This window comes from Oncorhynchus mykiss, chromosome 16, assembly GCF_057628025.1.
Source record: "Oncorhynchus mykiss isolate SJ-2025 chromosome 16, ASM5762802v1, whole genome shotgun sequence".
NCBI lineage: Eukaryota > Metazoa > Chordata > Actinopteri > Salmoniformes > Salmonidae > Oncorhynchus > Oncorhynchus mykiss.
This window is the reverse complement of record NC_143037.1, coordinates 63,998,142-64,022,504: the sequence shown is the minus strand read 5'-3', so window position 1 is coordinate 64,022,504 and position 24,363 is coordinate 63,998,142. Positions and strand designations below refer to the sequence as shown.

Genomic DNA, 24,363 nt, shown 5'->3' with positions numbered 1-24,363 from the left:
ATATCCTCAAACTATGACAGCAATACCCAATATGCATCAAACGCACACTGACCTTGAAAATACGCATTTATTCTTGTCATTTATTGAGTGCCAACAAATGCCATCTAAATGACAATATTCTAGACTGTAAACAGTAATCATCTGCGTACTGACAGGAATCACAGTTGCCCTTCACCATTAAAAAGCAATATGATAGAGTACATGAATAGCAGACCACTGACCATAGAATGACTAGGCTAATCCACTCAAGGATTCAAAGGTTAATGCAAGTCCTGATGGGCATAATTGTGAAACAACCTGTCTATAACAGTTCAGTGGCCTGTCACTAAACTGGACCTGTGACTCTTTGTTCAAGAGAGATCGAGAGAGAGAATATTATCTAACATTATATGGCATTAAATAATGACATAACTATACTGTACTGTTCACGAATGATATGATTGCCAAGAGCCCTGACTTATCATCCTTCTTCTAATGTGCATAACGATTAGTAGTCTGTAGGTCCTTGTTCTTGAATATAACAATACCACATTCAGCTGTGCATATGGCTTCTGTTACAATTCTAAGGGTACGATTTTTGTGTTTGATCTCTTTGTGGGTTACGGTTCAAAGTATGGCGTGTTACTGAAATCAATCTGCAAATTTTTGTCTTCCAGCCAATTACACCTCCCTCGATACACAGGGGACAAGTGAGTCACATGTAAATGGCTTCACTTGATTGTAATAAACAGATCTCTCCCCCCACCACACACACACACACACTCTCCTCTCACAGGTCTTACAGAGCATGATTGCTCTGCAGTCAAAGGGCCTCCATATGATAGCACAGATCAATCTGACTCTTGATGTGTGAGCACAAAGCGAGAAGGGGAGCGGATTAGAAATCAACTAACTCCCCACATTTCCTTCCAAGAGACTTATTGGGAGGGTAAGAGAGAGTAGACTATTGGGCTAGGGGGAGTAGGGGGGTTGTTATTTGTTAGGGTGTGATGGTTGGGGGGGGGGGGGGGGGGGGGGGTTAGTAAGTGAAACTCTAGGGGTGTAGGGGGGTTGTTGTTGGGGTGGGATGGGATAGGGGGTTAGGAAGTGAGACTCTAGGGGACTAGGGGGGTTGTTGTTGGGGTGGAATGGGGGGTTAGTATGTGAGACTAGGGGAGTAGGGGTGTTGTTGTTGGGGTGGGATGGGGGGGTTAATATGTGAGACTCTCACTGGAACCAATACGTCTTTTCTCCCCATGCTCTGTGTGTGATATTACTGTTGACAATCTATCCAACTTCCATTAGCAACATCAGGGGAAAAGATCCTATTGCTTCCTACAGGCAGACTCCTGCTCCTACACTCTTAGAAAAAATCTAGAACCTAAAAGGGTTCTTAGGCTGTCCCCATAGGTAGACCCTTTGAAGAACCGTTTTTGGTTCAAGGTAGAGCCTTTTTGAGTTCCATGTAGAACCCTTTCCCCAAATACATGGAATCCAAAATAATTTTCCCCGGAACCAAAATGGGTTCTACCTGAAACCAAAAAGGGTTCTCCAATGGGGACAGCCGAATAACCCTTTTGGTACCCTTTTTTCTAAGGGTGTAGGCTCCTGTGACTGGTTCTCCTTCTGCTATATTTTACCTGACCCTCTCTATTTATCCATCCATTGGGTCTGTTTGTGTTTGTGAACAGAGCCCCAGGATCAGCTTGCTTAAAACTTCTTGCAGTCCGCCACATCTGCCACAGGGTTCAATTCTCGGGCCAACTCTTTTCTCTGTATATATCAATGATGTTGCTCTTGCTGCGGGCGATTCCCTGATCCCCCTCTACGCGGACGACACCATTCTGTATACTTCCGGCCCTTCCTTGGACACTGTGCTATCTAACCTCCAAACGAGCTTCAATGCCATACAACACTCCTTCCGTGGCCTCCAACTGCTGTTAAACGCTAGTAAAACCAAATGCATACTTTTCAACCGTTCGCTGCCTGCACCCGCATGCCCGACTAGCATCACCACCCTGGATGGTTCCGACCTAGAATATGTGGACATCTATAAGTACCTAGATGTCTGGCTAGACTGTGAACTCTCCTTCCAGACTCATATCAAACATCTCCAATCTAAAATCAAATCTAGAGTCGGCTTTCTATTCCGCAACAAAGCCTCCTTCACTCACGCCGCCAAACTTACCCTAGTAAAACTGACTATCCTACCGATCCTCGACTTCGGCGATGTCATCTACAAAATAGCTTCCAATACTCTACTCAGCAAACTGGATGCAGTTTATCACAGTGCCATCCGTTTTGTTACTAAAGCACCTTATACCACCCACCACTGCGACCTGTATGCTCTAGTCGGCTGGCCATCGCTACATATTCGTCACCCGACCCACTGGCTCCAGGTCATCTACAAGTCCATGCTAGGTAAAGCTCCGCCTTATCTCAGTTCACTGGTCACGATGGCAACACCCACCAGTAGCACGCGCTCCAGCAGGTGTATCTCACTGATCATCCCTAAAGCCAACACCTCATTTGGCCGCCTTTCGTTCCAGTTCTCTGCTGCCTGTGACTGGAACGAATTGCAAAAATCGCTGAAGTTGGAGACTTTTATCTCCCTCACCAACTTCAAACATCTGCTATCTGAGCAGCTAACCAATCGCTGCAGCTGTACATAGTCTATCGGTAAATAGCTCACACAATTGACCAACCTCATCCCCATACTGTTTATATTTATTTACTTTTCTCTCTCTCTTTTGCACACCAGTATCTCTACCTGTACATGACCATCTGATTATTTATCACTCCAGTGTTAATCTGCTAAGTTGTAATTATTCGCCTACCTCCTCATGCCTTTTGCACACAATGTATATAGACTATTTTTTTCTTTTTTTTCTACTGTGTTATTGACTTGTTAATTGTTTACTCCATGTGTAACTCTGTGTTGTCTGTTCACACTGCTATGCTTTATCTTGGCCAGGTCGGAGTTGTAAATGAGAACTTGTTCTCAACTAGCCTACCTGGTTAAATAAAGGTGAAATAAAAAAATATAAAAAAATGGTTGGGGGCAGTATTGAGTAGCTTGGATGAATAAGAGCCCAGAGGTTCCCAGAGTAAACTGCCTGCTACTCAGTCCCAGTTGCTAATATATGCATAGTATTAGTATATTTGGATAGACAACACTCTGAAGTTTCTAAAACTGTTTGAATGATGTCTGTGAGTATAACAGAACTCATATGGCAGGCAAAAACCTGAGAAAAAATCCAACCAGGAAGTGGGAAATCTGAGGTTGGTAGATTTTCAACTCATTCCCTATTGAAGATACAGTGGGATATTGGTCATGTTGCACTTCCTAAGGATTCCACTAGATGTCAACAGTCTTTAGAAACTTGTTTGAGGCCTCTACTGTAAAGGAGGGGCTCATAAGGGCTCTTTGAGTCAGTGGTCTGGCAGAGTGTCACAAGCTTGTGATGCTCGTTCATGTGAGAGGTAGCTCTTGTTCCATTGCTTTTCTACAGACAAAGGAATTCTCCGGTTGGAACATTATTGAAGATTTATGTTAAAAACATCCTAAAGATCGATTCTATACATCGTTTGACATGTTTCTATGGACTGTAACGGAACTTTTTGACATTTCTTCTGCTCCTAGTGAACGCGCTTCTTGACTTTGGATTTGTTTCCAAAACGCACTAACAAAAGTAGCTATTTGGATAGAAATGATGGACATTATCGAACAAAACAAACATTTATTGTGGAACTGGGATTCCTGGGAGTGCATTCTGATGAAGATCATCAAAGTTAAGTGAATATTTATAATGTTATTTCTGACTTCTGTTGACTGCACAATATGGCGGATATCTTTTGGCTTGTTGGTTCTCTGAGCGCCGTACTCAGATTATTGCATGGTTTGCTTTTTCCGTAAAGCTTTTTTGAAATGTGACACAGCGGTTGCATTAAGGAGAAGTTTATCTAAAGTTCCATGTATAACACTTGTATTTTTATCAACATTTATAATGAGTATTTCTGTAAATTGATGTGGCTCTCTGCAAAATCACAGGATGTTTTTGGAACTACTGAACATAACGCGTCAATGTATACTGAGATATTTTGATATAAATATGCACTTTATCGAACAAAACATACATGTACTGTGTAACATGAAGGCCTATGAGTGTCATCTGATGAAGATCATCAAAGGTTAGTGATTAATTCTATCTCTATTTCTGTTTATTTATCTATTTATTTATCTATTTCTTTGGCTGGAAAAATGGCTGTGTTTTTCTGTGACTTGGCTCTGACCTAAAATAATCGTTTGTGGTGCTTTCGCTGAAAAGTCTATTTGAAATCGGACACTGTGGTGGGATTAACAACAAGATTACCTTTAAAATGGTATAAGATACTTGTATGTTTGAGGAATTTAAATTATGAGATTTCTGTTGTTTGAATTTGGCGCCCTGCACTTTCACTGGCTGTTAACGAGATCTCAGCCCTAAGTTAAAGGACTATCTTCTAGTTTCATCTCTCTGTAGGTGATGGCTTTGTTATGGAAGGTTTGGGAATCACTTCCTTTTAGGAGGTTGTAGGATCTAACGTCTCTTCCCTCGATTCTTATAATCAGCGGGTATCGTCCTAATTCTGCTCTGCATGCATTATTTGGTGTTTTACGTTGTACACAGAGGATGTTTTTGCAGAATTCTGCATGCAGCGTCTCAATTTGGTGGTTCCAAACTTATTCCATTTAAGAATGATGGAGGCCACTGTTCTTGGGGACCTTCAATGCTGCAGAAATGTTTTGTTACCCTTCCCCAGATCTGTGCCTCAACAAAATCTACGGACAATTTCTTCAACCACATGGCTTGGTTTTTGCACTGACATGCACTGTCAACTGTGGGACCTTATATAGACATGTGTGTGCCTTTCCAAATCATGTCCAATCAATTGAATTTACCACAGGTGGACTCCAATCAAGTTGTAGAAACATCTCAAGGATGATCAATGGAAACAGGATGCATGTGAGCTCAATTTCAAGTCTCATAGCAAAGGGTCTGAATACATATGTAAATGATTATTATTATTTAACCTTTATTTGACTAGGTAAGTCAGTTAAGAACTAATTCTTATTTACAATGATGGCCTCCCGGGGAATAGTGGTTTAACTGCCTTGTTCAGGGGCAGAACAAAATATTTATACCTTGTCAGCTCAGGGATTCGATCCAGCAACCTTTTGATTACTGGCCCAACGCTCTAACGCTCTAACCGCTAAGCTACCTATCTGTTCTTTTAATATACATTTGCAAACAATTCTAAAAACCTGTTTTCGCTGCGTCATTATGGGGTATTGTGTGTATTTATTTAATGCATTTTAGAATAAGGCTGTAACGTAACAAAATGTGGAAAAAGTCAAGGGGCCTGAATACTTTCCGAAAGCATTGTATATATTGTGGTGTACAGCAGGTCAGCCACCAGGGGGAGACTCGTCGAGGCCTGGTAACAGATGGAGTATACATCATGAGGCTATCATGAGACCGTGCCAGGTCTCGACGAGCTCTCCAGCCAGGACTAATTGGTGCTGATTGGGAGCTGGTGAGTAATCAAGGGCGGCTTGCTCACCAGCTGTGCGAGGCCCGTAAAGCTGCCAGAAGGGCAGCACACAGAGAGGGTGGGGGAAGAAAGGACCCATGCTATTGTTGACGGTTGCAGAGGTAACAAGAGGGAGTTCAGTTTTGTGCCCGACAGGATACAGCCAGACCCGGAACCCCGAAGACGGTATCCCGGAGAGGGTCTCATGGGGGAGACCTATACTTTTGTTTTTGATCTATTATTTAAATAAACACCCTTGAAACTGAGCTAATTCTTCTCTGTCTATATCTGATCTGGGTACACGTCTCGACCAAACCCCCTGGTCTGCCCCAAGTAGTGGAGAATGCGGGCAATCTGATAACATGGTCAGATCAGTGTTGACGTTTACACAGCATCAGCATGGACGACTTGATAGCTCAGTTCGTCCGGGCCCAACAAGCACAACAGGCGGTTCAGGAATGAACGCTAGAGGAACAGTGATTACAAAACATCCACCTCGTTGAGGAAATCAGGATGCTGCAAGGAGGAGCGTCTCCTGAATTACATCCCAACCAGTTTGTACATACCTCTGTACGTTTGAACAGACAGCTCTACGGGAAGGATTGGCCAAGGCCGAAGTGGTCCAGTCTGTTGGCCCCATTCCTCTCGGGGAATGCCCAAAAGGTGTATTGGGACCTGAACGACGAACAGGCGGCTAATTACGACGGACTCAAACGGGAGATACTCAGCCGCTACGGGTACAGCCTGGCCCATCGGGCTCAACGGGTTCCACGACTGGAGGTTCGTAGCCGATGCATCCTCCCGAGCACAGATGAGCGACCTACTGTGCATCACCAGGGCATGGCTCCTAACTGACGTATCCACCCTCTCCATCCTCGACAAACTGGTCCTGCAGGGCTTTCTCCTATAGAGCTCAATTTTTATGGAATGGTCTGCCTACCCATGTGAGAGACGCAAACTCGGTCTCAACCTTTAAGTCTTTACTGAAGACTCATCTCTTCAGTGGGTCATATGATTGAGTGTAGTCTGGCCCAGGAGTGTGAAGGTGAACGGAAAGGCTCTGGAGCAACGAACCGCCCTTTTGCTGTCTCTGCCTGGCCGGTTCCTCTCTTTCCACTGGGATTCTCTGCCTCTAACCCTATTACAGGGGCTGAGTCACTGGCTTACTAGGGCTCTTTCATACGGTCCCTAGGAGGGGTGCGTCACTTGAGTGGGTTGAGTCACTGACGTGATCTTCCTGTCTGGGTTGGCGCCCCCCCTTGGGTTGTGCTTTGGCGGAGATCTTTGTGGGCTATACTCGGCCTTGTCTCAGGATGGTAAGTTGTTGGTTGAAGATATCCCTCTAGTGGTGTGGGGGCTGTGCTTTGGGAAAGTGGGTGGGGTTATATCCTTCCTGTTTGGCCCTGTCCGGGGGTGTCATCGGATGGGGCCACAGTGTCTCCTGACCCCTCCTGTCTCAGCCTCCAGTATGTATGCTGCAGTAGTTTATGTGTTGGGGGGCTAGGGTCAGTTTGTTATATCTGGAGTACTTCTCCTGTCCTATCCGGTGTCCTGTGTGAATTTAAGTATGCTCTCTCTAATTCTCTCTTTCTCTCTTTCTTTCTTTCTCTCTCTCGGAGGACCTGAGTCCTAGGACCATGCCTCAGCACTACCTGACATGATGACTCCTTGCTGTCCCCAGTCCACCTGGCTGTGCTGCTGCACCAGTTTCAACTGTTCTGCCTGTGATTATTATTATTTGACCATGCTGGTCATTTATGAACATTTGAACATCTTGGCCATGTTCTGTTAAAATCTCCACCCGGCACAGCCAGAAGAGGACTGGTCACCCCACATAGCCTGGTTCTTCTCTAGGTTTCTTCCTAGGTTTTGGCCTTTGTAGGGAGTTTTTCCTAGCCACCATGCTTCTACACCTGCATTGCTTGCTGTTTGGGGTTTTAGGCTGGGTTTCTGTACAGCACTTTGAGATATCAGCTGATGTACGAAGGGCTATATAAATAAATTTGATTTGATTTGGATCGCACATGAAGAGGGCAGCGAGTCTATGTGTGCCTCAGACCTTGGAGGGCCTCCTGGAAGCCGTGGAGACGCATCATAACACGCAGGCCCTGTTGAGTGCGAGCCGGGACAAATCGGCGACCTATCCGAGGGGACGGAAGGACAGCCCCACCGCGGGGTTCCCCAAACCAACAGTCGGCAGGGCCAAAGGACCTCAAACCCGTGGAGAAACGGCTGGGGTAGGGCCGACCCGTCCCCGATGACCCCAGGTAGATGGTGACCAAAGGAGGTGTTTTCAGTGTAGCTCCCGAGGACACATTGCCTGGAATTTCCCGGCTGGAGAGGAGTCAATGCCATCAGCTAGCCCCGGCGGCGAGGTGGGTCATGCCGTGAACTATGTTACCTCCTGTTGGGTGCACCCCGAATCAACTGCACCCATGGTCCCGGTGAAGGTGGACGGACACGACACAGAAGCGCTATTTGACTCCGGAAGTATGGTTACGCTTGTAACCACGAGCCTGCTGAACCAGGAGACCGAAAGGGGTATGGAGATGTCCATTTCTTGTGTTCACGGTGACACAAAGCAGTATCCTACCGTATGGACCAACATCATGAAGCCACAAGGGAGCTGCCAGATGACGGTGGGTGCAGTGCCAGAGTTGCCGGTACCTCTTCTAGTAGGACGGGATTGTCCACTGTTCGCGGCCTTATGGGGGCACGAGTTGAGGAAGAAGGTACAAGCCGTCCGAAGGAGAGAGCGGGGACGACCAATAGCTTGTGTGGTCCGGAAGCAACCGGTTAACCTCTCTTGGATATGTGGGACGTTAGCGTCCCACCTCACCAACAGCCAGTGAAAGTGCAGGGTGCCAAATTCAAAACAAAAATCTCATAATTAAAATTCCTCAAGCATACACGTATTTTACACCATTTTAAAGATAAAATTCTCGTTAATCCAGCCACAGTGTCTGATTTAAAAAATGCTTTACAGCGAAAGCACCACAAACGATTATGTTAGGTCACCACCAAATCACAGAAAAACAGCCATTTTTCCAGCCAAAGAGAGGAGTCACAAAAAACACAAATAGAGATAAATTAATCACTAACCTTTGATGATCTTCATCAGATGACACTCATAGGACCTCATGTTACACAATACATGTATGTTTTTTTTGATAAAGTGCATATTTATATAAAAATAATCTCATTTTATATTGGCGTGCCACGTTCAGTAGTTCTAAAACATGATTGTGATTGTGCAGAGAGCCACATCTATTTACAGAAATACTCATTATAAATGTTGATGAAAATACAAGTGTTATACATGGAATTAGAGATAAACTTCTCCTTAATGCAACCGCTCTGTCAGATTTTTAATAAAAAACTTTACGGAGAAAGCAAACCATGCAATAATCTGAGTACAGTGTTCAGACAACAAATCAGCCAAAAGGATATCCGCCATATTGGGTGGTCAACATTAGTCAGAAATAGCATTATAAATATTCACTTAACTTTGATGATCTTCATCAGAATGCACTCCCAGGAATCGCAGTTCCACAATAAATGATTGTTTTGTTCGATAATGTCCATCATTTATGTCCAAATAGCTTATTTTATTAGGGTGTTTGGTAAACAAATCCAAAAGCGCGTTCAGGTCCAGTCGAACGTCGGACGAAAAGTAAAAAAAGTTCCGTTACAGCCCGTAGAAACTTGTCAATCTAAGTATAGAATCAATCTTTAGGATGTTTTTATCATAAATCTTCAATAATGTCCAACCGGAGAATTCCTTTGTCTGTAGAAAAGCAATGGAACGAGAGCTAACTCTCTCGTGACCGCGCCTCAGAGCCTGTGGCACTCTGCCAGACACCTGGCTCATTCCTCTCTCATTCGTTCCCATTTCACAGTAGAAGCCTCAAACAAAGTTCTAAAGACTGTTGACATCTACAATAGGTGCTGAGTTAAAAAAAACTACAAGCCTCAGATTTCCCACTTCCTGGTTGGATTTTTCTCAGGTTTTCACCTGCCATATGAGTTCTGTTATACTCACAGACAACATTCAAATGATTTTAGAAACTTCAGAGTGTTTTCTATCCAATACTACTAATAATATGCATATATTAGCATCTGGGACAGAGTAGCAGGCAGTTTACTCTGGGCACCTCATTCATCCAAGCTACTCAATACTGCCCCCCTTCCACCAAGGAGTTAACCAACAGGTGTCTACGGCTCCGGAGTCGGAGTCAGAGGGAGCGCCGGAAACTGAACCACCTAGGGAACCCCTGGAGGAGGACTCCAGCCTCCCCCTCCTCGATTTCGAGGGGCCAGTCGAGACCCCCGCTGGGGGCCAACTGAGGGGACAATTCGGGACGGCCCAGTGTGAGGATCCGAATTTGAAAGCTGCCGCCACCCAAGTGATAGCGGTGGATGGACAGCTACTTCCGGGGGTGAGTGACTGGCGATACCCCCATTTCCAAATGAAGAATAGTTGAACCCCTGGTAAAGACTGCACGAGGACACAGGTACATCTTGGTAATACTAGACTATGCCACCCGGTATCCCGAGGCCATTCCCCTATGGGCATTCAACGGAATCGCCCGGGAGCTGTTCCACCTCTTTAGCCGGGTGGGCAACCCGAACGAGATCCTGACAGACCAAGGTACAGAGTTTATGTCCCACCTCATGAAAGAGTTGTGTGCCCTCCTGCAGAGCAAGCAGATCTGGAGCTCCGTTTTCACCCACAGACGGATGGGCTCGGCGAGCGCTTTAACAAAATGCTCAAACAGATGCTGCGGAAGGTCATGGAGCAGGACGGTAAGAACTGGGACCACCTACTACCCCATCTAATGTTCTCAATCCGAGAAGTACCCCAATCCTCCACTGGGTTTCCCCGTTCAAACTCCTCTACGGGAGGAGGCCACGTGGCCTACTGGACCTCGCCAAGGAGGTGTGGGAAGCCCAACCGACCCCCATACGCAGCGTGGTAGAGCACGTGGATACGATGCGGGAGTGGATGACAGCCATATGGCCAGTCGTGAGGAAACATATGGAGAAGGCCCAACGCGCCCAAGCCCAGGTCTACAATTGGGGAGCCCAGCACCGAGAATCCCTACGGCCGAAAGTAACTTCCTGGCAACATGGCACGGACCATACTAGGTGGACGAGAAGCTGGGACCTGTCAATTACCGCGTACGGCAACCGGGGAGAAGGAAACCCCAACAGATTTACCACGTGAACCTGTTGAAGTGGCACAAGGGGACAGCCTTGGCCGTTATGGTTGGGACCCAGGACACCAACGGAACCAGTGGAGGTCCCGAGCAATGAGGACCTCGACCTGGCCCAGAAGCAAGAGCTCAGGGAGCTCGTCGATCGGAACAGGGTGGTCTTTCTCCGAGAAGCCAAGCCGCACAATCCTTATTGAACACCACATCCGTACCCGGCCCGGGGAAACAGTATGAAAGGGGCCATATTGGATTCTGGAGGCCTGAAGGGAGGCCGTGAAACAGGAAGTGGAGGCTATGCTGAGGATGGGGGTTGTGGAAGAGTCCCACAGCGCATGGTGAAGCCCCATCGTGTTGGTGCCCAAACTGGATGGTAGCCTCCGCTTCTGTAACGATTTCCAGGGGGTGAATGACATCAGCTTGTTCGACGCATATCCCATGCCAAGGGAGGACGAGCTCATCGACCGATTGGGAAAGGCCCGGTACATCAGCACCCTTGACCTGACCAAAGGTTATTGGCAGGTACCGTTGGCAGCCTCCTCCTGGCAGAACACTGCGTTTTCGACAACAGACGGGTTGTATCAGTACTGGGTGCTCCCGTTCGCTCTCCAAGGAGCCCCGTCCACATTCTAACGGCTGATGAACAGAGTGCTTCGACTCCACCAGCAGTACGCAGCGGCATATCTGAATGATATCATCCACAGCTAAGGTTGGGAAGACCACCTGATGCACCTCCAGGTGGAGCTGGACGCACTCAGACAAGCCAGGTTGACCGCAAACCCTAAGAGAAATGCAAGCTAGGGTTCGAGGAGGTGGAGTACCTGGGGTATTTGATCGGATGGGGGAACGTCAAGCCCCAGGAGAGGAAGGTTCATGCGGTGCGTGACTGGCCTGTTCCACACACCAAGACACAGGTAAAGTCCTTCCTGGGACTGGCAGGATACTATAGCCGGTTTATCCCTAACTTTGCGGCTATAGTTTTCCCCCTCACCAATCTAACCAGGGCCCGCCTCCCGAAAACAGTGAAATGGACGGACGAGACAGAAGCGGTGTTCAACAGTCTGAAGGAAGCGCTGTGCTCCCATCTGATTCTCGTAACGCTCGATTTACAGGTACCGATGGGGGTCCAGACGGACGCATGTGATATGTGACCAGGGGCCATTCTGTCCCAGGTACACGATGGGGAGGAGCACCCCATCATGTACATCAGCCGAAAGCTGGGGGGAAAAAACCTAGGGAAAATAAATACTCTATCGTTGAGAAAGAGTGTCTAGCGGTGAAGTGGGCGCTAGACACTCTCAAGTATTACCTGCTAGGTACCCACTGCGCCCTGGTCACGGACCATGCTCCCCTGGTCTGGATGGCCAGGGGAAAGGACACAAACGATCGGGTCACCAGGTGGTTCTTGTCCCTTCTCTTTTTCTGTTGTGCACAGGTCAGGGGTGAAGCATGGAAACGCGGATGCCCTATCGAGAAGGGAGACCTATGTCTTCTCGACAGGGGGGGGGGGGGGGGGGGGGGGGGGGGGCGACGACGACTAATTGACAGGACTAATTGGGGCTGATTGGGAGCTGGTGAGTAATCAAAGGCGGATTGCTCACCAGCTATGCGAGGCCCGTAAAGCTGCTAGAAGGGCAGCACACAGAGAGGGTTGGGGAAGAAAGGACTTCCGTGTTATTGTTGACAGTTGCAGAGGTATCAAGAGGGAGTTCAGTTTTGTGCCCGACAAGATACAGCCAGACATGGAACCCCGAAGACGGTACCGCGGAGAGGGTCTCATGGGGGAGACCTATACTTTTGTTTTTGATCTATTATTTAAATAAACACCCTTGAAACTGAGCTAGTCCTTCTCTGGCCGTGTCTGAACTGGGTAAACGTCTTGACCAAACTCTGGCCAGACCAACAAGAACGACAGGATGTCCACCAAGAAGGGAACTTGTAGTATTACGTACTGTGAGGAGGTACAATTTCTAGTTTTTTTTACAGAACTACCGCAGGTTTTCATTGTTGCAGCTTTTGTTGGTTGTTGTATGGATGTAATTTTGAAGCAAATGTTCTGTTCGCTATATGACTTTACATGTAAGAAATATTTAAAAATGGACATGCAAATGTGAATTTTGTGTTTACATGTAACACATTGCTACAAAAATAAATTGACTATATACATACAAATGCGCATATCATTTTTCTGTGTACTACAGTATTGACTTTTCTCAGTAAACTTTTACCTACTGTTGAAATCGGTTTCTAAAAGCTCAGTGTGATACACAATAGCATTCAGTAGCTACAAAACTGACATTCTGGTATAGTACATTAAGTAGTCAGTGTCAACAAAAAAGTAGAACAAAACCGACATTTGTATAACAAACATTTCCAGGTTTGACTGCCATGGTGAAAAAACATCTAAACATTTTGACCAGTACGGCTCACATGATGACAAAACATTTCATTTTGGTATTGGCCAATTTACTGACACAACTAGGTTTTGAAGCATGAATTAAATGTTTTGGGTGAGTTACTACATTTTGCAGACATGCAATAGAGTTGTGATGTCCCATAAAACAGTAGTGACAATTGCACTTACAGCTTAGAGAATGTTAAAACTGTTTCAAAAAATGAGCCAAAGTGATTGAGGAAAAACTGTAAAGACTGGACATCAGTTGAGCTATTATTTGTTATGTGACACGATAAAAGGAACAGGAGAATTAAGAGGATTTCATAGTCTCGGAGGGCCCAGAGACTGCTGTACCTGTTTGTACCTGCCCAGAGTTATTCTCGGCACGAGTCTTAGCACAAAAAATGCGATTTCCCAAGAGGGTCTGTCATCAGTTCCATGTGTTTATATTCAAATAGGGGGATGGGGGTGTTTGAAACAGTGTGCTATTCAAACAAACCATGAATCCGGTAAACAGCAACACCCCCCCAAACCTGGGTTTGTTTGAATAGCATTCTAGCAGTGATACAATTTCCTTTCCTCTCCATTAACATACATCTCAGTGTAATTTAAACTCCAAGTCCAAGTCCTGCTGAGACAAGTTAGCTGATAATTTGCAAATTACACTGCACAATTAATCCACCATCAGAGACCCGGAAGGCAATTACAGGGGATTGGTCATTAACAGTACATTAGACCAGAGCCAGAGGAGAAGGTCTCTCCATTACAGAGTAAACAACTTTCTCTTCAGGAGCCCTGTGCAATGTGCAATTCCAATCATGTTAAATGGAGGCTGGTAGAAACCCCATAATGGGTTTCTGTGACTGGCATAATAGATTGTGTTATCAGAGACAAACGGGCCTAATGCTTCTAGAATACATCAAGAGGACATCAGCAAAGGCACAGATCAAGGGGATGGCCACTGAGTGACCCTCACGAAAAACTAAGAAATCGAATCCTTGATTACAGTCACAAGTAAATGGGAGCTCTATAAGCCCCGAATGAGCGCTTTTACTCTCTCACTGTTATAGGAAAGACACATAAATGCACATAACATAACTTACGACAGAGAATGATAGTGGATGTAAAATGTGGGTATTCAAACAGCGCTTACAAACCATTCCTACAAAAAGACTACTGTACTGTACCTGTCAGCCTAACTTACATGTAGACTTGGTGAATGCTCTATACAGGCGTTACACGTTGTGGCTCATTGAAGTGGGACCAAAATACCTCTTATTCTGTAATTATTTAGGTTGACATTCTGTAGGAAATACAGTGAATTCGGAAAGTATTCAGACCCCTTCACCTTTTCAACTTTTTAAAAACTTTACAGCCTTATTCTAAAATGGATGAAATAGTTTTTTTACGTCATCAATCTACACACAATTCCCCACAATGACTAAGGAAAAAAGGTTTTTAGAAAATGTTGTAAATGTATTAAAAATACAAAACTGAAACACCTAATTTACATAAGTATTCAGACCCTATACTCAGTACTTTGTTGAAATGCCTTTGTCAGTGATTACAACCTTGTGTCTTCATGGGTATGACGCTACAAGCTTGGTACACTTATACTTGGGGAGTTTCTCCCATAGTTCTTTGCAAATCCTCTCAAGCTCTGTCAGGTTGGATGGGAAGCGTCGCAGCACAGCTATTTTCAGGTATCTTCAGAGATGTTCGATCAGGTTCAAGTCCAGGCTCTGGCTGGACCACTCAAGCACATTCAGAGACTTGTCCCGAAGCCACTCCAGCGTTGTCTTGGCTGTGTGCTTAGGGTCGTTGTCCTGTTGGAAGGTGAATCTTCGCCCCCAGTCTGTCCTGAGCACTCTGGAGCAGGTTTTCATCAAGGATCTCTCTGGACTTTGCTCCATTCATTTTCCCCTCGATCCTGACTAGTCTCCCAAAATAACATCCCCACAGCATGATGCTGCCACCACCATGCTTCACCGTAGGGATGGTGCAAGGTTTCCTCCAGACTTGACACTTGGCGTTCAGGCCAAAGAGTTCAATCTTGGTTTCATCAGACCAGAGAATCTTGTTTCTCATAGTCTGAAAGTCCTTAGGTGCCTTTTGACAAACTCCATTCGGGCTGTCTTGTGTATTTTACTGAGAAGTGGCTTCTGTCTGGCCAACCTACCATAAAGGTCTGATTGGTGGAGTGCTACAGAGACAGTTGTCCTTCTGGAAGTTTCTCCCATCTCCACAGATGAACTCTGGATCTCTGTCAGAGTGACCATCTTGTTCTTGGTCACCTCCCTGATCAAGGCCCTTCTCCACCGATTGCTCAGTTTGGTCAGGCACCCAGCTCTAGGAAGAGTCTTGGTGCTACCAAACTTCTTCCATTAAAGAATGATGGAGACCACTTTGTTCTTGGGGACCTTCAATGCTAAATACATTTTTTTGGTACCCTTCCCCAGATCTGTGCCTCGACACAATCCTCTCTCTGAGTTCTATGGACAATTCCTTCGACCTCATGGCTTGGTTTTTGCTCTGAGATACATTGTCAGCTGTGGGACCTTATATAGACGTGTGTTTTCAAAATCATGTCCAATCAATTGAATTTACTACTACTGAATCTGGAGGACTCGTCATTTCCGTTCACAACTCGCAGACTTGTTTACATGTTGCTGTGCCTTTTGTTACCAATCTTACTTTGCTACCTGACAACTTTACGTTTTTTACTTTTATATTTTTAGTTTTTCCCTCACTCAACTTTTTTTCACTCCGGACGCCGAAGCTAAGTAGTAACATTAACATGATGCCTTCTAATTGCAGTCGCTGTATTCATAATATACAGGAGAACGATCGCCTTACGGCGAGGATAGCTGTGCTGCAAGCCCAGCTTCAGACGCAATCGTTAGGCAAGGGTAATTTCAGTGTAGGAAAGGATGAAACAGCGCCTGTGCCACCAGTAAGTACACATAGTAACGTTAGTATAAATCCCCTCGCACGGTCCCCGCAGCCGGACAACTTTCTCATGGCTTCTGGAGGGAAATGCTGTAGGAATGCTCAACCGGTGTCGCTCATTCAGACGACGGCTTTCACTTCAGCAGTAATAAATTCATGAACTTCTTTGAGGAAAAGATAATTATTATTAGAAAGCAAATTACGGACTCCTCTTTAAATCTGCGTATTCCTCTAAAGCTCAGATGTCCTGAGTCTGCACAACTCTGCCAGGACCTAGGATCAAGAGAGACACTCAAGTGTTTTAGTACTATATCTCTTGACACAATGACGAAAATAATCATAGCCTCTAAACCTTCAAGCTGCATACTGGACCCTATTCCAACTAAACTACTGAAAGAGTTGCTTCCTGTGCTTGACCCTCCTATGTTGAACATAATAAACGACTCTCTATCCACCGGATGTGTACCAAACTCACTAAAAGTGGCAGTAATAAAGCCTCTCTTGAAAAAGCCAAACCTTGACCCAGAAAATATAAAAAACTATCGGCCTATATTGAATCTTCCAATCCGCTCAAAAATTTTAGAAAAAGCTGTTGCGCAGAAACTCACTGCCTTCCTGAAGACAAACAATGTATACGAAATGCTTCAGTCTGGATTTAGACCCCATCATAGCACTGAGACTGCACTTGTGAAGGTGGTAAATGACCTTTTAATGGAGTCAGACCGAGGCTCTGCATCTGTCCTCATGCTCCTAGACTTTAGTGCTGCTTTTGATACCATCGATCACCACATTCTTTTGGAGAGATTGGAAACCCAAATTGGTCTACACGGACAAGTTACGGCCTGGTTTAGATCGTATCTGTTGGAAAAATATCTGTTTGTCTCTGACAATGGTTTGTCATCTGACAAATCAAATATAAATGTCGATGTTCCTCAAGGTTCCGTTTTAGGAGCACTATTGTTTTCACTATATATTTTACCTCTTGGGGATGTCATTCGAAAACATAATGTTAACTTTCACTGCTATGTGGATGACACACAGCTGTACATTTCAATGAAACATGGTGAAGCCCCAAAATTGCCCTCGCTAGAAGGGCAATGTTTCAGACATAAGGAAGTGGATGGCTAGCAACTTTCTACTTTTGAACTCGGACAAAACAGAGATGCTTGTTCTAGGTCCCAAGAAACAAAGAGATCTTCTGTTGAATCTGACAATTAATCTTGATGGTTGTACAGTCGTCTCAAATGAAACTTTGAAGGACCTCTGTGTTACTCTGGACCCTGATCTCTCTTTTGACGAACATATCAAGACTGTTTCAACAGCTTTTTTCCATCTATGTAACATTGCAAAAATTAGAAACTTTCTGTCCAAAAATGATGCAGAAAAATGTATCCATGCTTTTGTTACTTATAGGTTAGAGTACTGCAATGCTCTACTTTCCGGCTACCTGGATACAGGACAAAATAAAACTTCAGTTAGTGCTAAATACGGCTGCTAGAATCCTGACTAGAACCAACAAATTTGATCATATTACTCCAGTGCTAGCCTCCCTACACTGGCTTCCTGTTAAGGCAAGGGCTGATTTCAAGGTTTTACTGCTAACCTACAAAGCATTACATGGGCTTGCTCCTACCTATCTTTCTGATTTGGTCCTGCTGTACATACCTACACGTACGCTACGGTCACAAGACGCAGGCCTCCAATTTGTCCCTAGAATTTCTAAGCAAACAGCTGGAGAAAGGGCTTTCTCCTATAGAGCTCAATTTTTATGGAATGGTCTGCCTAAACATGTGAGAGACGCAGACTCGGTCTCAACCTTTAAGTCTTTACTGAAGACTCATCTCTTCAGTGGGTCATATGATTGAGTGTAGTCTGGCCCAGTAGTGTGAAGGTGAACGGAAAGGCTCTGGAGCAACGAACCGCCCTTGATGTCTCTGCCTGGCCAGTTCCCCTCTCTCCACTGGGATTCTCTGCCTCTAACCCTATTACAGGGGCTGAGTCACTGGCTTACTGGTGCTCTTTCATGCCGTCCCTAGGAGGGGTGCGTCACTTAAGTGGGTTGAGTCACTGACGTGATCTTCCTGTCTGGGTTGGAGCCCCCACCTTGGGTTGTGCCGTGGCGGAGATCTTTGTGGGCTATACTCGGCCTTGTCTCAGGATGGTAAGTTGGTGGTTGAAGATATCCCTCTCTTATCTGGTGTCCTGTGTGAATTTAAGTATGCTCTCTCTAATTCTCTCTTTCTCTCTTTCTTTCTCTCTCTCAGAGGACCTGAGCCCTCGGACCATGCCTCAGGACTACCTGGCATGATGACTCCTTGTTGTCCCCAGTCCACCTGGACGTGCTGCTGCTCCAGTTTCAACTGTTCTGCCTGCAGCTATGGAACCCTAACCTGTTCACCGGACGTGCTACCTGTCCCAGACCTGCTGTTTTCAACTCTCTAGAGACAGCAGGAGCGGTAGAGATACTCTATGAAATGCCAACTGACATTTACTCCTCAGGTGCTGACTTGTTGCACCCTCGACAACTACTGTGATTATTATTACTTGACCATGCTGGTCATTTATGAACATTTGAACATCTTGGCCATGTTCTGTTATAATCTCCACCCGGTACAGCCAGAAGAGGACTGGCCACCCCTCATAGCCTAGTTCCTCTCTAGGTTTCTTCCTCCGGAGTGGGGACTGTCGCTGGAGGCTCCGGACTGGGGACCGTCGCTGGAGGCTCTTTCCCTGGATCATCACTGCAGGCTCTGGGCCATGGATCATCACTGGAGGCTTTGTGCCATGGATTATCACTGGAGGCTCCGGGCCATGGATTATCACTGGCAGGGTGTGACACTGAGCTCAATTTCGAGTCTCATAGTTACGGGTCTGAATACGTAAGTTATTAAGGAAATCTTTATTTTTTTCTTTATATTTGCTAAAAAAAAATGTAATACTCGGGTATTGTGTGTACATTGATGAGGGATTTTTTCCCTATTCATTTTAGAATAAGGCTGTAACGTAACAAAATGTGGAAAAAGGAAAGGGGTCTGAATACTTTCTGAATGCACTCTGTATATCATTCAGTGTCATATTGCTGAACTGGCAGAGGTACAGTATATATACAGTGTATGTATACAATAGTATGTGGACACCAATCAAATTAGTGGATTCGACTATTTCAGCCACACCCATTGCTGACAGCCATACCCGTTAAGACTGCACTTGAAGAAACTTTCAAAGTTCTTGAAATTCTCCGGATTGATTGACCTTCATGTCCTAAAGTAATGATGGACTCTCATTTCTCTTTGCTTATTTGAGCTGTTCTTGCCATAATATGGACTTGGTCTATTACCAAATAGGGCTATTTTCTGTATACCTCCCCTCTGATTTGTTTAACGCTTTTTTGGTTACTACATGATTCCATATGTGTTTTTCCATCGATTTTATGTCTCCACTATTATTCCACAGCGTAGATAATATTAAAAATAAAGAAAAACCCTTCAATGAGTAGGTGTGCAAACTTTTGTATATGTATATATATTACAAATCTTAATTAAAAAAAATAATTAAGCAAATTAACTTTGTCCATTTCAGATTACTATCTGGGCAGAAAAGATGACATCCCTATTCCCTGTAGTATACTCTACAATCCTGACATCAGGTTTGGATGTAAATCTAATCTCAATAGGCTTACATACCTCTGCGTCTTAAATTCCAACACGGTTTGACATGCCTGTCTGGGGTAACATGAAGCCCAGTCCTCTCCTGTTACCTCCCAAGTTTAGATAATGATCATCTGTTCTCTCTTTCTCTCCCACTCGCTCCCCCTTGCTTCCCATCTATCTCTCTCCCTGTCTCTCTCTCCCTGCCTCTCTCTGTCTCTCTCCCCCTCTCTCTCCCCCCTGTCTCCCCCCACTCACTCACTCTCTCACTCCCCCTCTCTCCCCCTTCTCTCTCTCCCCTCTCTCCCCCCGTCTCTCTCCTCCCTCTCTCCTCCTCTCTCCCCCTCTCCTCTCCCCCCTCTCTCTCTGAAGAGGCATGTAGATGTATTAACCCCAGAGCCTGCGTAAAGGCTCAGGAATGTGCTCCAGTTTCAGCCATTGTAGATGACTGCGACTGGCACACACGCTTAACATTCGTTATATCTGTGTGCTGACGTGTCAGTGAGTCTGTGGCCCTCCTGGGCTAGGGGATAGAGGATAGATGGGGATGGGAGGAGAGCCAGACTGTGCATTGCCGGGCCCCAGGTGTGCATTTACCGCTACCTATCAATTTCAGGTTGAGAGAGGCTACAGCCAGATCAAATCATGAGTCCGAGCTTCAGGAGGCATTTCTGCCAGGCTGATTGCTTGTGCGGTCACATGGTACAAGGACAGAGTGAGATGGAATGAGTCACATGGGAGCAGCACCCACCACAACATCCAGGTCATGTGTTGGAGGGAGAGCAAAAGTTAGGGCATATCCCTCCCCAGGTGAAAATCATATTTATAATAATTAATTTGGTGGGTGCTTATATTTGTCCTATTTCAAAATGTTTTTGTTGTTGTTGCATATCCCAGCTCCCCCTGAGACACCATCGGAGAGTGGGGTCAAGGCCAGGGTCTGCCATTATTAACCGATGCGCAAGAGCACATCAACATGTTTTTCAGTTTGTCAACTCGGGGATTGGAAATAGCAACCTTTCAGCTACTGGCCCAATCTTCTAAGCCAGGGCTATTCAACTCTTACCCTACGAGGTCCGAAGCCTGATAGTTTTCTCTTCTACCTGAATATTAATTGCACCAACCTGGTGTCCCAGGTCAAAATCTGTCCCTTGTTAGAGGGGAACAATGGAAAAAAAGCAGTGGAACTGGCTTCGAGTTCCAGAGTCGAGTTTGAGTGCTCTAAGCGCTAAGTTACCTTTTTTAATTATAAAATCTGACTAGAGGCAGTATAAAACAACCTTCAAGGACAATAAAGGACAATGTCTGAAGACACCTATTATGTGGCTCCCTATATCTGCCCACCTCTTGGTGAACGGCTGTCTGTCTGTGTTGCCTGGTTTCACTAGCTATACGCTCTCACACTGGGTTTACACTGTAGGAGAGCAGAGAGCTCAGTATACTCAGACAGAATCCATGTATTCCTGGTATTCAGATCCATTGGCACCGTCTCATTTAACAGATAAGAGTTTATAATCTACAGGGGTGGGCAGAGAAAGAGAGACCTTCAGAGACAAGGCCTCTCTTGTCGTTCCCTAGAAATTCTCAACATTCCTGGAAATGTGTACAGACATGTGCAGACAAACAAAGCCTTGGGGATATCTTTTCATCTTCTCTTATGGCTTCATACCTCAAACAGATTAGTATTCCCTTTTTTCTCATATGTAAATGTGGTTATTCCATTATTCAACCTCCTCTCTCGTTTGCGTTACAGAGATGCACAAGGGAACAGGCCGTGAAAGAATGATCTGGTTTTCTTAAGGGTTATTGAGTTGACTGTTTGAATCAAATCTAATCTAATTTTACTTGTCACATGCACTGAATACAACAGGTGTAGACCTGACCGTGAAATACTTACTTGCAAGCCCTCAACCAACAATGCAGTTTAAGAAATACTTAAGAAAATATTTACTAAATAAACAATAAAATAAAAAGTACCACAATAAAATGACAATAACGAGGATATATACAGGGGTTACCGGTACTGAGTCAATGTGCGGGGCTCCAGGTTAATCTGAGAATGTAGAGAGAGGTCAGTGTTTTCTACAATATACTGTAGGTATCTGATATACAGTTAAGCATGACTTAATACAGAACATCAATAGTCAAGAACAGCTTAAGGACTGAACTACACAAATTTAAAATAAGAACAATAAACCAAAAAAGGTTTTACTGACAGATACACATATTACTGACAGTTACCCACATATCAGTACATATACAGTACATATGCCTATGAGTTAAATTGCGAAAGTATTCAGAACTCTTGTTACAAAGCGGGATTAAAATTGATTTAATTGGCTTTTTTTTGTCACCAAACCAGAAAAATTATATCACTTTTTAAAGATTCATAAAAATGTAATAAAGATGGTCGTTGCATAACTATTCAGCTACCGGAGTCAATACATGTTAGAAACCCCTCTGACAGCAATCACAGCTGTGAGTCTTCTTGGGTAAGTCTATAAGAGATTTCCACACATTGATTGTGCAATATGTGCCCATTATTATATAAAAAATTCTTCAAGCTCTGTCAAGATGTTGGGGATCATGGCTAGACAGCAATCAAGTCTTATCATAGATTTTCAAGCAGATTTAAGTCAAAACTTTAACTTGGCCACTCAGGAACATTAACTGTGTTCTTGATGTGCAACTCCAGTGTAGATTTAGCCTTGTGTTGTAGGTTATTGTCCTGCTGAAAGTGAATTCCTCTCCCAGTCTCTGATGTAAAGCAGACTGAAGCAGGTTTTCTAGGATTTTGCCTGTGCTTAGCTCCATCCAGTTTCTTTTTACCCTGAAAAACTCCCATTTTTTTTGCCAACTATCCATAATCATGGTAGCATCCGCATTAACGTAGAAGTGTTCAAAAACATATTCTATTCTTATGAACAATATAAGTGAGTCCAAAATGACACAATACATTATGTACCATTAATTTCTATTGGGCATAAAATAATCTGAAACACAACCAAAACAAACAGCAAATGCATCCAAGACGTTTGTAGTCACAAGCTTGATGTAGTCATTGCATGTTAGGAATATGGGACACATTTTAAACTTTGACTACTTTAATACACCAATAAGTACATTTGTCCCAATACTTTTGGTCCCCTAAAATGGGGGGGACTGTGTGCAAAAAGTGATATAATTTCTAAATGGTTGTCCTGATATGGATGAAAAAACCCTCAAATTAAAATTGACAGTCTGCACTTTTACCTCTTAGTCATTGTATCGTGTCAAATCCAAAGTGCTGGAGTACAGAGTCAAAACAACAAAAAATTACTTGTGGAGCTCACTGTATCACAGCATACTACAGGCCACAGAGGGACCTAACATTTTGGGGGTGAGAATCATTGTCAGAAGGTCAGTTGTGGTGATATTTTAGAAGGATATTCTACTCCAAAAATGATAAAAGAAAATTCTAAAATATAATTTCCTCCTTGAAATCAGCCTTATAACATAGTGGTCCAGACATTATTATCAGGTAGGTGTGTTATTTAGCAATAAGTATTATCACCTGATGTAGCCCACCTAATGCAGCATGTGGCTATAAATAAATAGGCTGAGGGTTGCCCATCTGCATTTACTCCATTGGGCTAATCATTAGCTAGATCACAAACTCTACACATTATCTTGTTGCTAGTTAGCAACATATTGATTACTTGAATGTCCCCGCCAAAATATGTCTGGCAGCTAAAATGGGGAGGGAACTCCTCACTTGGCGCAAAATGCGGATTTAAAATCATTCTGAATATTCTCTGTTTTTTGGAGAACCACCTGCTACTGGACATGGATATTATAAGACACACTTTTCTTCCAAATCGAGAACAAAGAAAATATTGCCAAGGACAGGTTAGTTCAATAATTCCTTCCAAGGCTTTAGACTTGTCTAGCTAAGCAAGCTGTAACAGGTAATGGAGTATCACATATCCCATTACAATTCTGTAGCTAGAACACACCCTCTTCCCAAACTGTCCCCTTCATATCTGATCTCATTACTGCTTACAACCACAACAGAGCAAACCCTAGTCAAATGCTGCATTTTAGTGAACCTGTGGATGATACGGTATCCACTGGTCTGTACTAGACAGTCTGCTACAAGTAGCCTGCAGGAACACTCTCTCCCCGATCTGTCATGATGTCACAGTTGTCATAAGGAGGAGACCAAGGCCCAGCGTGATAAGCGTACATTCTAATTTATTAAACGAATGCAACACTAAAACTGACGAAACGTGATGCAATATGACTAGTGTCGAACAGGCAACTAAATATAGAATAACAACCCAAGGAATATGGCTACCTAAATATGGTTCCCAATCAGAGACAACGATAAACAGCTGCCTCTGATTGAGAACCAATCTAGGCAACCATAGACATGTAAACACCTAGACTAGAAACCCCTAGACATACAAAAACGAAACAAACCACCCTTGTCACACCCTGACCTAGCCAAATAATAAAGAAAACAAAAGATAACTAAGGTCAGGGCGTGACACGACCTCATTCTTTCTCTCTTATCAAAAACTGGATGACCTGCAAAGGCCTCTGGCTCTGGGCAGTGGTTTGAATC

The 24,363-nt window shown here is 44.4% G+C and overlaps 1 protein-coding gene across 1 annotated transcript in view; it reads right to left on the bottom strand.

Annotated features, from left to right (window-relative positions):
- LOC110492493 (dystroglycan 1) overlaps positions 1-19,955 on the bottom strand; it is a 40,076-nt gene extending 20,121 nt beyond the window's left edge. The window contains exon 1 of the mRNA XM_090201658.1: positions 19,794-19,955. The gene's annotated coding sequence lies outside the window, so the exon portion shown is untranslated. The remainder of the gene's footprint in view (positions 1-19,793) is intronic.
- Between the last annotated feature and the right edge of the window lie 4,408 nt (positions 19,956-24,363).